This window comes from Choloepus didactylus, chromosome 5 (genome assembly GCF_015220235.1).
Source record: "Choloepus didactylus isolate mChoDid1 chromosome 5, mChoDid1.pri, whole genome shotgun sequence".
Classification (NCBI taxonomy): domain Eukaryota; kingdom Metazoa; phylum Chordata; class Mammalia; order Pilosa; family Megalonychidae; genus Choloepus; species Choloepus didactylus.
In genome coordinates, this window is record NC_051311.1 from 40211723 (window position 1) to 40228206 (window position 16484).

Sequence of the window (16484 nt, forward strand, 5' to 3'; positions counted from 1 at the left end):
AAGCAATTGTTATTCTTTCCCGGGATGAGATTTTGGAAAGCTATATACATAATGAGGTGTTTATGGCTATCTCTAAGTGGTTTTGATAACGGATGTTCTTTTTGGGTCTTTTTGTTTATTTGGTTTTTATATTTCTCTTTATCTTCTTTTATATATCAAATGTTGTAGGTTGCTAATTAGATTGTAAATTAGTGCAGCCACTTTGGATAGCAATTTAATAACATATAGTAAAGTTGAAGACACATTTGCCCCGTGACCCAGCAACTCACTTTGAGAAATATAAACTCTGTGCATGTGTTCATAGAGGAATGTCAGTGAACAGAAAAAAGACAAAATAAATTGTAATATTCACAGATAATAGACTACTCTCAGATGAATGAACCTGAATTATTTGCTTCAAAATGGAGATGTTTTGAAAACATAATTTGAAGAGAAAAAAGCATGTTCTAGAATGATATACTATGGTCTGTGCAAACTTTAAAACCGGCATACAGTATTTTGCTTATTTATTTATAAATATATATTTAAAAACTAAAAACATGCATGGGAATGTTCACTACCCAAATTCAAAGTAGTGATTACCTCTGGAGAGGGGCATACAAGGGCACAAGCTGGGTCCGTAATGTTTTGTATTTTTTAAAAAATCTGAAGCATGTATGTCAATATGGTAAGATGTAACAAATTAGATGAAAGCCAGGTTTTTGTAGAATATTGTCACTTTTCTCCATACTAAAAATATTTATAATAAAAGTGTAAAGCATAGAAGCCATCTTAAGTATACAGTCACTGCATCACAGTATCATCACCTAGTTGTGCATACAGCCCCGTTATAAAGCCATTGATTATAATACACTTTGGAAAGATTATAGGGTTTGTGAATATATCTCAACATAACTGCTTTTTTAAAAATTTCTGTAATTTCAAAATTAAAAAGAATAAAATTTTGGAGCATTTCTCAGAATAATCTTAAAAAAGTTAAGCATTGTTTTTTAAAATCCTTCTGATTAAATTTTGCCTCAGCCAACTTGCTTTAGAGTTGTACCCCTAAGAACTGGTCATTAATAAGTGACTCTAAAGAACATTGGTGGGGGAGGGGGTAGAGGCATGCATAAGCAAGCATGAAGTTTTTCATTGCTGTGTTACTGATAACTGGAAATCAATAGGTATAGTTAAAAATTTGAAGTGACCTCACTGTCTGACATTAAAGATTAATTTATTATAATAGAATATTATAATGCATTAAAAATAAGTGGACATGGGACCTGACTCCCAGAGGTGTAAATCTCCCTGGCAACGCAGGATATGGCTCCTGGGGATGAATCTGGACCCAGCATCGTGGGATTGAGAACATTTTCTTGACCAAAAGGGGGATGCGAAATGAAGCAAAGTAAAGCTTCAGTGGCTGAGAGATTTCAAATGGAGTCAAGAGGTCACTCTAGTGGACATTCTTATGCACTATATAGATAACACTTTTTAGGTTTTAATGATTTGGAATAGCTAGAAGTAAATACCTGAAACTACCAACCTCCAACCCAGTAGCCTTCACTTTTGAAGACAATTGCATAACGATGTAGATTACAAGGGGTGACAGTGTGATTGTGAAAACTTTGTGGATTGCACTGCCTTTATCCAGTGTATGGATGGATGAGTAGATAAATGGGGACAAAAACTAAATGAAAAATAGGGTGGGATGGGGAGGATGGTTTGGGTGTTCTTTTTTATTTTTTTATTTTTTATTTTTTTAATTTTATTTTTAAATAAATTCAAACTTACAGGAACAGTTGCAAAAACAATACGAACCCCATACACAGAACTCCAGCATACCCCAACCCCCCTCACCTGATACCCCGATCCACCAACTTTAACATCCTGTCACTTTTTTTTATTTTTATGTTTTATTCTTGTTCTGATTCTTTCTGGTATAAGGAAAATGTTCAAAAGTAGATTGGGGTGATGAATGCACAACTATATGATGGTACTGTGAACAGCTGATTGTACAACATAGATGATTCTATGGTATGTGAATATATCTCAATAAAACTGAATTTAAAAAAAAAAAAGTGGATTGGAGGATCCAAGATGGCGGATTAGGAGAGACAGAGCAAATTCTCCTCTGTGAAAAACACTAGATAAAAGACAGAAATTGCTCCAGAAGAGCATTTCCAGGGTTCTAGCTGGACAAGATCCACTACATGCACAGTGACTATGCACTTGGTGAAACAGAGAAACTGCATTTGGAATCAAGTGAGTGTTTGAGCTGCTGGGGAAACGGCGCTCAACGGCTGTGGTGAGGAGAAACCTGAGGTTGGCGTTTGGAGGCAGGTTACTTTAAAAACCCAGAAAGCAGCTGTGGATACGGTAGTGAGAGCTGCGCAGTGGAGCGCAGAGCAAAGTGCCTCCCACACCCCGGGCACCTGCCTCAGTATCTGGCATGGGTGATAGCCTTTAGCACAACTGCAGCTAATTGTCCCAGAGACAGGAACAGGACGCTGCAGCAGGCAAAGGACCATGGAAGTGGGAAGTTACCATGCCCCACGTAGCCATCTTTTTAGTGGGCTGAGAGATGACCCTTCACAGCACTGTGGCTGAGAGCTCCCTTTAGGGATTCCGCCTGCCTGTGATGTTGTTGTCCTCCGTGGAGGCCCGTGGAGTGCATTGTTGAGAGGCAGGGGTCCTGCATGAAAGTGCAAAGAGCCCAACACAAATCCCAGGGACTTGTGGGCCCACAGCAGAGAGATACTGTGGGGAAGGTAAGCTGAAGGGTTGGACTCATGCAACAGCCCTAGGGTATTACAGTCACAGCCCCAGGAACGGCTGGGAGTTCTGGGTCTTAAAGCCGTCTTCACTGCCTAACTGGACAGGGCACACCCCTTACCCTCAGGACCGGCGGTCGCAATGGTACATGGAAAATTGGTGCACTGATTGGACATCCACAAGGTTTGGACCCCCAATGGCCACACAGACAAAGTTGGGGAGAACTGGCTTGAGGGTAATAGGTGGCTAGAGGGCACCATCTGCTGGTAGGTCAGGGAAAGTGCACTCCACCAAGCTGTAGCTCTGTCAAATTATACATAATTGTTCAAATAAGGCTGCATACCCTAAAAGAACTCTATCAAGATAAGCAAATGCCAAGAAGCCAAAAACAACAGAAAATTTTAAAGTATATGAAGAAACCAGAAGATATAAATAACCCAAACACTCAAATAAAAAAACCAGAGGAGACACAGAACTTGGAGCAATTAATCAAAGAAGTAAACATAAAGAACAAGATCATGGATCAGGATATAAAGGACATGAAGAAGACCCTGGAAGAGCATAAAGAAGAATTTGAAAGAGTAAATAAATAAAAAAAAAAAATAGATGAGCTTAAAATAAAAGAAACTGTTGATCAAATTAAAAAGGTCCTGGAAACACATAGCAGCAGATTAGATAAACTCAAAGAACATGTAAGTGAAATGGAAGAAAATGTTCTGGAGAATGAAAGTATAAAAGAATGAATGGAGAAAAAAATCAGAAAATTTGACATTGATCTCAGGGACATTATGGACAACATGAAGCACGCAAATATATAAGAATCATTGGTGTTCCAGAAGGGGAATAGAAGAATAAAGGTCTAGGAAGGGTATTCAAAGACATTGTTGGGGAAAACTTCCCAACCCTTCTAAACAACATAAACATGGAAATCATAGACGCCCAACAAACTCCAAACAGAACAAATCCAAATAAACCCACTCCAAGACATATTCTAATCAGATTGTCAAATGCTGAAGAGAAGAAGCAAGTTCTGAAAGCAGCCAGAGAGAAGCAGTTCACCACATACAAAGGAAACAACATAAAACTAAGTAGTGACTATTCAGCAGACACCGTGGAGGCGAGAAGGCAGTGGTATGACATACTGAAAATTCTGAAAGACAAAAATTGCCAACCAAGAATTCTTTATCCAGCAAAGCTCTCCTTCAGATTTGAGGGAGAGCTAAAAATCTTCACAAACAAATGCTGAGAGAATTTGCTAACAAGAGACCTGCCCTACAAGAGATACTAAAGGGAGCCCTACTGGCAGAGAAAAACAGAAAGGAGAGAGAGGTATGAAGAAAGGCTCAGAACTGAAGAGTTCTGGTAAGGCTACATTAAAGGAAAAGAGAGAGATGGAAAAAATATATCTGACAAATAAAAACCAAAGGCTATGATGGCTGATTCAAGAAATGCCTTCACAGTAATAACATTGAATGTGAATGGATTAAACTCCCCAATTAAAACATATAGATTGGCAGAATGGATTAAAAAATATGAACCATCAATATATTGCTTACAAGAGACTCATCTTAGACACAGAGACACAAAGAAATTGAAAGTGAGTGGATAGAAAAAAATATTCCATGCAAGCTACAGCCGAAAGAAAGCAGGAGTAGCAATATTAATCTCAGATAAAATAGACTTTAAATGCACAGGTGTTATAAGGGACAAAGAAGGTCACTATATACTAAAAAAGGGACAGTTCAACAAGAAGAAATAACAATCATAAATGTCTATGCACCCAATCAAGGTGCACCAAAGTACATGAGACAAACATTGATAAAACTGAAGGAAGCAACAGATGTTTCCACAGTAATTGTGGGAGACTTCAATACATCACTGTCTCCTATAGATAGATCAACCAGACAGGGGACCAATAAGGAATTGGAAAACCTAAACAATGTGATAAATGAATTTGACTTAACAGACAGATATAGAGCATTACATCCCAGATCACCAGGATACACATTCTTCTCCAGTGCTCACGAAACTTTCTCCAGAATAGATCATATTCTGGGCCATAAAACAAGCCTCAATAAATTTTAAAAGATTGAAATTATTCAAAACACATTCTCTGATCACAATGGAATAAAATTAGAAGTCAATAACCATCAGAGATTTAGAACATTCACAAATATCTGGAGGATAAACAACACACTCCTAAGCAATCAGTGAGTTGAAGAAATAGCAAGAGAAATTGCTAAATATCTAGAGACAAATGAAAATGAGAGCACAACGTATCAAAACTTATGGGATGCAGTGAAGGTGGTTTGGGGAGAAAATTTATAGCTCTAAATGCATACATTAAAATGGGAGAAACAGATAAAATCAAAGAACTAATGGAACAACTGAGAAACTAGAAAATGAACATCAAAATAATTCTAAACCTAGTAGAAGAAAAGAAATAACAAGGATTAAAGCAGAAATAAATGACATAGAGAACAAACAAAAACAATAGAGAGAATAAATAAAACCAGAACTTTGTTCTTTAAGAAGATCAACAAGCTTGACAAGCCCCTAACTAGACTGACAAAATCAAAAAGAGAGAAGACCAAATAAACAAAATTATAAATGAGAGAGGTGACATTACTGTGGATCCTGAAGAAATTTTAAGAATTGTAAGAGGATACTATAAACAACTGTACACCAACAAACTAAATAATATAGAGGAAATGGACAATTTCCTGGAAACATGTGAACAACCTAGACTGACCAGAGAAGAAATAGAAGACCTCAACAAACCAATCACAAGCAAAGAGATCCAATCACTTATCAAAAAGCTTCCCACAAATAAATGCCCAGGGCCATTCGGGCATTCCTCCCAATTCAGGTTAGTGTATGATGAGTGGATGGTCACGTTTGTCCCCCTGCAGTTATTCCGGATTATTTACTAGTTGTTTCTGGTTTTTTTTTCGTTGTTCCAGGGGGACTACTTAGCTTCCACTCCTCTCTATGCCACCATCTTAGATCCAACCAACAGATCGGCTTTTATAAAAGGGGGTTTATTTGGTTACACAGTTACAGTCTTAAGGCCATAAAGTGTCCAAGGTAACACATCAGCAATTGGGTACCTTCACTGGAGGATGGCCAATGGTGTCCAGAAAACCTTTGTTAGCTGGGAAGGCACGTGGCTGGCGTCTGCTCCAAAGTTCTGGTTTCAAAATGGCTTTCTCCCAGGATGTTCCTCTCTAGGCTGCAGTTCCTCAAAAATGTCACTCTTAGTTGCACTTGGGATATTTGTCCTCTCTCAGCTTCTCCGAAGCAAGAGTCTGCTTCCAAAGGCTGTCATCAAACTGCAGTTCCTCTCTCAGCTTCTGGGCGTTCTTCAGTGTCCTTGGCTGTAGCTCCTCTTCAAAAGTTCACTCTCAGCTGCACTGAGTTCCCTCTGCCTGTCAGCTCATTTATATGGCTTCACTGATCAAGGCCCACCCAATGTGTGGGCCAACACTCCATGGAAATTATCCAATTAGAGTCATCACCCACAGTTGGGTGGGGCACATCTCCACAGAAACACTCAATGAATTACAATCTAATCAACACTGATAATGTCTGCCCACACAAGATTACATCAAAGATAATGGCGTTTGGGGGGACATAATACATTCAAACCGGCACATGTGGGATACAAGATTAATGCACATAAGTCAGTAATGTTCCTGTACACTGGAAATAATGTAACTGAAGAGACACTCAAGAAAAAGATTCCATTCTCAATAGCAACTAAAAAAATCAAGTACCTAGGAATAAACTTAACCAAGGATGTAAAAGAGCTATACATAGAAAACTACATTACTTCACTAAAAGAAATAGAAAGGAACCTAAAAAAAGATGAAAAAATATTCCATGTTCATTGATCAGAAGACTAAATGTTAATAAGATGTCAATTCTACCCAAATTCATCTACAGATTCAATGCAGTTCTAATCAAAATTCCAACAACCTACTTTGCAGACCTGGAAAAGCTAATTATCAAATTTATTTGGAAGGGAAAGATGCCTGGGATTGCGGAAAACATTCTAAAAAAGAAAAACAAAGTGGGAGGACTTACACTCCCTGACTTTGAAGCTTATTATAAAGCCACAGTAGTCAAAACACCATAGTACTGGCATAAAGATAAACAGATTGATCTATGGAATCGAATTGAGCATTCGAAGATAGACGCCCAGATCTACAGTCGACTGATCTTTGATAAGGCCCCAAAACCACTGAACTAACATAACAGTCTATTTAACAAACGGGACTGTTAGAGCTGGTGGCCATATGCAAAAGAATGAAAGAGGATCCCTACCTTGCACCCTACAGAAAAATTAACTCAAAATGGATTAAAGACCTCAATATAAGGGACTCCATAAAACTCCTAGAAGATAATGTGGGGAAACATCTTCAAGATCTTGTATTGGGAGGTCACTTCTTATGAAGCACAAGCAACAGAAGAAAAAAATAGATAAATGGGAACTCCTCAAACTTAAAAGCTTCTGTACCTCAAAGGAATTTGTCAAAAAGCTGGAGAGGCAGCCAACTCAATGGGAAAAGTATTTGGAAACCATGTACCTGACAAAAGACTGATATCTTGCATATATAAAGAAATCCTACAACTCAACAATAGTACAGACAGCCCAATTATAAAATGGGCAAAAGATATGAAAAGACAGTTCTCTGAAGAGGAAATACAAATGGCCAAAAAAAACATGAAAAAATGTTCCTCTTCACTAGCTTTTAAGGAGATGCAAATTGAGACCACAATGAGAAATCATCTCACACCAATTAGATTGGCTGCCATTAAACAAACAGGAAACTACAAATGCTGGAGAGGATGTGGAGAAATTATAACTCTTATTCATTGTTGGCGGGACTGCATAATGGTACAGCCACTCTGGAAGACAATCTGGCAGTTCCTTAGAAAACTAGATATAGAGCTACCCTTTGATCCAGCAGTTGCACTTCTTGGTATATACCCTGAAGATCTGAAAGCAGTGACACAAACAGACATTTGCACACCAGTGGTCATAGCAGCATTATTCATAATTGCCAAGAGATAGAAACAATCCAAATGCCCTTCAACAGATGAGTGGATAAACAAAATGTGGTATATACACATGATGGAATACTATGCAGCAGTAAGAAGGAATGAGGTTGTGAAACATGACAACATGGATGATCCTTGAAGACATAATGCTGAGTGAAATAAGCCAGGCAAGAGAAGAGAGATACTGTATGTTACCACGAATGTGAGCTCTGTGAAAAATGTAAAATAAATGGTTTATATTGTAGAATGTAGGGAACCTAGCAATAGACAGAAAATAGTGAAGGGGGAATGACAATTTAATAAGAACAGATAAGTTATGGAGGGTAAACTTAATGTTATGGGAATGCTCAGGAATGACTATGGTTTGTTAATTTTCGGGGGGTGTGATAGGAACACGTTGGCAGCAATGTAGTTATTTTAAGTTGTTTTTCTTATTCCTTTGGTTATACTTTGTTTATTTTCCTGGGGTAAGGTAGGAACATGTTGGAAGCAGTGTAGTTATTTTAGGTTATTTGTTTTTTCTTATTCCTTTGTTTTGGTTTTGTTTAAAATTTTTTTACTGTTTTTTTAATTTTTTGATAAAATTAAACAATGAGTGTTAAAAAAAGTAAATAAGTAAATGATTAGTGGGGGCAGGAGGGGCATGGAATGTTTTGGATGTTCTTTTTTATTTTAAGTTTTGTTTTAATTTTTTGGAGTAATGAAAGGGGATTAATAGTGGTGATGAATGCACAGCTGGATGATGATACTGTGAACAACTAATTGTACTAATTAGAAGGTTGTGTGTTGTGTGAATATATCTCAATAAAATGGCATTAAAAAAGAAAACAGTGGGACACAGTTCTGATCCAACTGTTGGCCAGTGAACTTGATTCTCTTAGTCCTAAAGCCTTGGTTATTTCCAGATAGGATCCCCGGGTGCCTGCAGTGCCATTGATTCCAGAGACAGAGAAGCTGCAGTGAGTGACTCAACTCACTGTGGCTTCCAGTGCACATCCCACACCCTTTAGGCTGGAAGGTTCTGGTAGCCCTGGTTCTTGCCTGCCTGGTTGCTGTGAACTGGCAAAGTCAGGGAAGACCTTCTCCTGGGAACAGAGGAGGACACAGCACAGTTCTGACCCATTTGTTCACAGGCAAAATTGATCCTCTGGATCCTGCAGCCTCAGCCCTTCCCAGGTAGGCACCTGCTGTGCCACTGATTCTAAAGGCAGAGAAGCTGCAGTAAGGAAACTGCAGTGCCTACGGCACCGCTGACCGCATGCATGGAGAAACTGCAGAGAGGGTCTCCCTCAGCCACACCACCCTGTGCACACCCCTCACCCTCAAGGCCAGTAACTTCTGGTCTGCCCAGATCCTGCCTGGTTCTCTGCTGTGGACTGGAAGAGTCAGGGAAAGCCTCCCACCTAAGAACAGAGACTGACACAGCACAGTTCTTATCCAACTGTTGGTCAGTGAATTGGACCTTGGAGTCCCACAGCCTTGGTCCTTTCTGGACAGGCAACTGCAACAATGTAGTGCCATTATGTCTACCTGCCTCAAATACAGAAGGGACAGAAGGCTAAAAAATAACTTACCTTTGTAGGGCCATGAGTTGTAGGCTGTTGAGGAGCTCCATCTACTGGGAAGGCTAGGAAAGTGCAGTCTTGGGAAGTTGCTTTCCCATCCCTCTCCCCAGGGCCCTTTGGAACTCCTCTGCATCCCCTTTACAGGACCCTGGCACTGTTTTGGCTGAGAAATACTGACAAATCAACTGTCAAAGAAGAAGTTTAACAAGAACTCAATCAACAACAAAATTTACATGAGAGAGAGAAACTGACTTTCAGAATAGTCTTATCAAGATAATCAGATGCCCAAATGCCAGCAAAAAGTTACAAGGCATACCAGGAAGCTAGAAGATATGGCCAAGCCATACATTCAAATTAAAAAGTCAAATAAGATACAGAATTTGGAACAACTAATCAAAGATGTTCAAACAAATCTCCTAAACAAATTCAATGAGAAGAGATAAAGGACATTAAAAAAAACACTTGATGAGTATAAAGATTTTGAAAACATACAAAGAAAAATGACAGATCTTATGGGAATGAAAGATACAATAGATAAAATTAAGAGGATTCGAAAGACACATGACAGCAGATTTGAAGAGGCAGAAGAAACGATCAGTGAGTTCTAAGACAAAGCATCAAAATTTGAACACATGAAAGAACAGAAGGATAAAAGAATAAAAAAATATGAGCATGGTCTCAGGGAAATGATTGAAAATACGAAGCACACAAACATACATATCATGGGTTTCCAAGAAGAAGAGAAGGGAAAAGGGCCAGAAAGAATATATGAGGAAATAATGGCTGAAATTTTCCCAACCCTTATAAGAAGACATGAAGATGCAAATCTGAGAATCCCAACGAACTCCAAATGGAAGAAACCCTAACAGACCTACTCTAAGACAGATATTAATCAGAATGCCAAATGCTAAAGATAAAGAGAGAATTCTGAAAGCAGCAAGGGAAAAGCAATTCATCACATACTTAAAAGGGAAGTTCAATCAGATTGAGGATTTCTTATCAGAAACCATGGAGGCAATGGTATGATATGCTTAAGGTACTGAAAGAGAAAAACTGCTAGCCAAGAAGTCTTTATCCAGCAAAACTGTCCTTCAAAACTGAGGTGGAGTTTAAAACACTTACATATAAACAGAAACTAAGAGAGTTTGATAATAAGAATCCTACCATACAAATACTAAGGGGAATTCTGCAGGCTGAAAAGACAAGACTGGAGAGAGGCATGGAGTATAGTACAGAAATGAAGATTATCAGTAAGGATAAAAAGAGAGAAGAAAGTAAGGTGTGACATATAAAAGCCAAAGGATAAAGTTGTTGAAGAAAGTACTGATTTTACAGTAATAACATTGAACATTAATGGACTAAACTCTCCAATCAAAGGACACAGATTGGCAGATGGTTAAAAAAAAATATCCATCTATATGCTGTCTACAAGAGACTCACCTTAGACCTAAGGATACAATAGAAGGAAAGTGAAAGGCTGGAAGAAGATATTCCATGCAAACTAACCAAAATAAGTAACCCAGGGTAGCTCTACTAATATGGGACAAAATAGATTTTAAAAACCAAAATGAGAAAAGTAAGGACATTATATATTAATAAAAGCAGAAATCCACCAAGAAGAAATAATAATCATAAATATTTATGCTGCTGACCAGGACGCCTCCAAATATATGAGGCAAACACTGGCAAAACTGACAGGAGAAATAGATGTTTCTACAATAATAGGTGGAAACTTCAATACACCAAGAGATACAACAACACAGAAGATCCATAAGAAAACAAGGAACTTGAATAACACTATAATTGAACTAGACCTAATAGACATTTAGAAAACATTATTCCCCCAAACAGCAGGATATACATTCTTCTCAAGTGCACATGGATCATTCGCCAGGATAGGCCATATACTGTGTCACAGAACAAGTCTCAATAAATCTAAAAGATTGAAATTATAGAAAGCACTTTCTCTGATCTAATGGAATGAAGCTGGAAATCAATAACTGCCATAGAACTGGAGAATTCACATATTTGCTGGTAAACAACACGTTCTTAAACAATCAATGGGTCAAAGAAGAAATGGCAAGCGAAATTAGTAAATATCTTGAGACAAAGGAAATTGAGTGTACAACATATCAAAATTTATGGGATGCAGTGAAGCAGTGCTGAGAGGAAAATTTAGAGCCCTAATAGCCTATATTAAAAAGGAAGAAAGAGCTAAGATCAAAGAACTAACTGCACACCTGGAGAAACTAGAAAAAGGAACACAAACTAATCCCAAAGCAAGCAAAGGAAAGAAATTACAAAAATTAGTGCAGAAATAATTGAAATCAAGAACAAACAAACAAACAAAAAATAGAATGAATAAAACCAAAGGTTGGGTCTTTGGGTAGATCAATAAAATTGTCAAACCCTTAGCCAGACTGACAAAGAAAAGAAGAGAGAAGACCCAAATAAATAAAATCAGAAAAGAGAGGGAGAACATTACTACAAACCCCACAGAAATAAAAAAGATAATACGAGGATACTATGTACAGCTGTATGCCAACAGATTTGACAACTTAGAGGAAATGGACAACTCCCTACAAATATGTGACAGTCTATACTATCTATAGAAGAAAGAGTAGACCTCAACAAGCCAATCACAAGTAAAGTGATTGAATTAGTTATCAAAACCTCCCAACAAAGCAAAGCCTGGGAGCAGATGGCGTCATAGTTGGATTCCACCAGTCATTCCAGAAAGAATTAATACCAATCCTGCTCAAATTCTTCCAAAAAATTGAAAAGGAGGGAACTCATTCTATGAAGCTAATCTTACTGAAATAATAAAGCCAGATAAAAATACTACCAGAAAAGAAAGTTACAGACCAATTTTTCTAATGAATATAGATGCAGAAGTTCTCAAGAAAAATACCTGCAAATCACACCCAACAACACTTTAAATAAATCTACTCCATGGTCAAGTAGATTTTATTCCAGGTATGCAAGGGTGGTTCAACTCAAGAAAATAAATCAATCTAATATACCACATTAACAAATCAAAGGGGAAAAACCACATGATCATGTTCACTGATGCAGAGAAAGCATTTGACAAAATCCAGCATCCTTTCTTAATAAAAACTTAAAAAGATAGGAATAGAAGGAAACTTCCTCAACATGATAAAAGGGCATATGTGAAAAACCACAGCTAACATTGTACTCAATGGTGAAAGACTGAAAGCTTTCCCTTTAAGATTGGGAACATGAAGAAGGATGCCCACTGTCACCCCCTTAATAAATATTGTGCTAGAAGTCCTAGCTAGGGCAATTAGGGGGAAAAAAAGAAAAGCAAAAGAAAGAAATGGCATCTGAATAGGAAAGGAAGATATAAACCTCTCAGTATGTGCAGATGACATGATCCTATACTTAGGAAGTTCTGAAAAACCTATGAAAAAGCTACTAGAGCTAATAAACAAGTTCAGCAATGTGGCGGGATAAAAACAATAGTATATCAATACGCTAGTAATGAGCTATCTATACACTAGTAATGAGCTATCTCAGGAGGAATTCAAGGAAAAAATTCCATTTACAATAGCAACTGAAAGAATCAAATATCTAGGAATTGAACCAAGAATGTGAAGGACCTGTATTCAGAAAACTACAAAACATTGCTAAAAGAAATCAGAGAAGACCTAAGTAAATGGAAGGACATTTCTTGTTCATGGATTGGAAGATTAAATGTAGTTAAGATGTCAGTTCTATCCAAAGTGATTTACAAATTCAATGCAATCGCAGTCAAAATTCCAATGGCCTACCTTGGTGGGTGATCTCGCTGCCCTCCCCCCTACATGGGACCTGACTCCCAGGGGTGTAAATCTCCCTGGCAACGCAGGCTGTGACTCCCGGGGATGAATCTGGACCCAGCATCATGGGATTGAGAACATCTTCTTGACCAAAAGGGGGATGCAAAATTAAACGCAGTAAAGCTTCAGTGGCTGAGAGATTTCAAATGGAGTCGAGAGGTCACTCTGGTGGACATTCGTACGCACTATATGGATAACACTTTTAGGTTTTAATATATTGGAATAGCTAGAAGTAAATACCTGAAACTACCAACCTCCAACCCAGTAACCTTGACTTTTGAAGACGATTGTATAACAATGTAGCTTACAAGGGGTGACAGTGTAATTGTGAAAACCCTGTGGATCGTACTCCCTTTATCCAGTGTATGGATGGATGAGTAGAAAAATGGGTACAAAACCCAAATGAAAAATAGGGTGGGATGAGGGGGTTATTTTGGTGTTCTTTTTTTATTTTTATTTTTCACTCTGATTCTCATTATTTGTGGTGTAAGGAAAATGTTCAAAAATAGGTTGGGGTGATGAATGCACAACTATAGGATGGTACTGTGAACAGTTGATTGTACACCATGAATGACAGTATAGTATGTGAATATATCTCAATAAAACTGAATTTAAAAAAGTTCCAAAGGACTACTTTGAAGAAATGGAAAAGCCAATCATCAGATTTATTTGGAAGGGGAAGGGGCACCAAATAGCCAAAAACATCTTGAAAAAAGAAGAATGAAGTTGGAGGACACACACTGCCTGCCTTTATGGCACATTCCAAAGCTCCAGTAGTCAAAAGAGCATGGTATTGGCACAAGGGTAGATATATCAACCAATGGAATGAAATTGAGAGCTGAGAAATAGACCCACACATTTATGGTCAATTAATTTCTGACAAAGCAGCTAAGTCCACTCAACTGGGACAGAACAGTCTCTTCAATAAAGGATGCTGGGAGAACTGGATATACTTACCTAAAAGAATGAAAAAGGACCTTGATCTCATACCTTATACAAAAATTAACCCAACATGGATCAAAGACCTTGTTCTGGTTTGTTAATGCTGCCAGAATGCAAAACACCAGAGATGGACTGGCTTTTATAAAGGGGGGGAGGGTTATTTGGTTACACAGTTACAGTCTGAAGGCCATAAAGTGTCCAAGGTAATGCATCAACAATCGAGTACCTTTACTGGAGGATGGCCGATGGTGTCCAGAAAACCTCTGTTAGCTGGGAAGGCACATGGCCAGCATCTCCTCCAAGTTCTGGTTTCAAAATGGCTTTCTCCCAGGACATTCCTCTCAAGGCTTCAACTCCTCAAAAATGTCACTCTTAGTTGCTCTTAGGGCGTGTGCCAGTTTGAATGTATTGTGTCCCCCAAACGCCATTATCTTTGATGTAATCTTGTGTGGGCAGACATTATTAGTTTTGATTAGATTTCTTTGAGTGTTTCTTTGGAGATGCGCCCCACCCAACTGTAGGTGGTAACTCTGATGAGATAATTTCCATGGAGGCGTGGCCCCACTCATTTAGGGTGGGCCTTGATCAGTGGAGCCATATAAATGAGCTGACATAACAGAAGGAACTCAGTGCAGCTGTGGGTAACATTTTGAAGAGGAGATACAGCCAAGAGGGACACTTTGAAGAAAGCACAGGAGCTGCAGATGAGAGAAAGTTTGAAGACAGCCATTGAAAGCAGACTCTTGCTCCAGAGAAGCTGAGAGAGGACAAATACCCTAAGTGCAACTAAGAGTGACATTTTTGAGGAACTGCAGCCTAGAGAGGAATGTCCTGGGAGAAAGCCATTTTGAAACCATAATTTTGGAGGAGACACCAGCCACATGCCTTCCCAGCTAACAGAGGTTTTCCGGACGCCGTTGGCCATCCTCCAGTGAAGGTAACCAACCGATTGTTGATGCGTTTACCTTGGACACTTTATGGCCTTAAAACTGTAACTGTGTAACCAAATAAACCCCTTTTATAAAAGCCAATCCATCTCTGGTGTTTTGCATTCCAGCAGCACTAGCAAACTAGAACAGGGCGTTTGTCCTCTCTTAGCTTCCCCAGAGCAAAAGTCTGCGTTCAAAGGCCGTCTCCAAAATGTCTCTGTAAGCTGTGGCTCCTGTCTCAGTTCCAGTTCCTTCTTCAAAGTGTCCCTCTTGGCTGTAGCACCTCTTCAAAATGTCACTCTCAGCTGTACTGAGTTCCTTCTGTTTGTCAGCTCATTTATAGGGCTCCACTGATCAAGGCCCACCCTGAATGGGTGGGGCCACACCTCCATGGAAATTATCCAATTAGAGTCATCACCCACAGTTGGGTGGGGCACATCTCCAAGGAAACACTCAAAGAATCACGATCTAATCAAAACTGATACCTCTGCCCACACAAGATTACATCAAAGATAATGGCATTTGTGGGATATAATACATTCAAACCGGCACAGACCTATATATAAGAACCAGGACCATTAAAGTCAGAAGAAAATGTAGGGAACATCTTCAAGATCTTGTGGTTGGCAGAAGTTTCTTAGACTTGGTAATCCAAAGCACAAGCAACAAAAGAAAAAAATAGATAAATGGGAACGCCTCAAAATTGAATACTGTGCATCAGAGAACTTTGTCAAAAGGTTAAAAAGGCAGCTATTCTATGGGAGAAAAATTGGAGAACCACATATCTGATAAGGGTTTAATATCCAGAATATAAAGAAATCCTACAACTCAACAATAAAAAGACCAAAAGCCCAATTTAAAAATGGACAAAAGACTTGAGCAGATATTTTTCCAAAGAGGAAATACAGATACCTAAAAAGCACATGAAAATATGCTCAACATCACTAGCTGTGCTGGTTTGGATATATTATGTCCCCCAGAATGCCATGTTTTTTAATGTAATCTTGTGGGGGCAGATGTATTAGTGTTGATTAGGTTGGAACCTTTTGATTGAGTGTTTCCATGGAGATGTTCCCAACTGTGAGTGATACCTTTGATTAGAATGTGACCTGTTGTTTTCATTATTTCCATGGAGGTATGGCCCCACCCATTTGGCTTGGGTCTTGATTAGTTTACTGGAGTCCTTTGAAAACATTGGCCAAACCCAGATGATTGCTGGCTTAGCTCAGAGATGCTTGGAGTTGCGGACCCCTGATGCTGGCTGACGCTTTGAGATGCTAGCCCAGACTCTGCTCCGGAGAAGCTAAGAGAGGACAAACCCAGACACATTTTCTAGAAAGCCATTTTGAAACCAGAACTCTGAAGCAAAGGATCATTAGATGGCAGCCACG

The 16484-nt window shown here is 38.7% G+C and overlaps 1 protein-coding gene across 3 annotated transcripts in view; it reads left to right on the plus strand.

The window, feature by feature from the left end:
- LOC119533944 (zinc finger protein 786-like) overlaps positions 1-16484 on the plus strand; it is a 117908-nt gene that overhangs the window by 95161 nt on the left and 6263 nt on the right. The window lies entirely within an intron of this gene.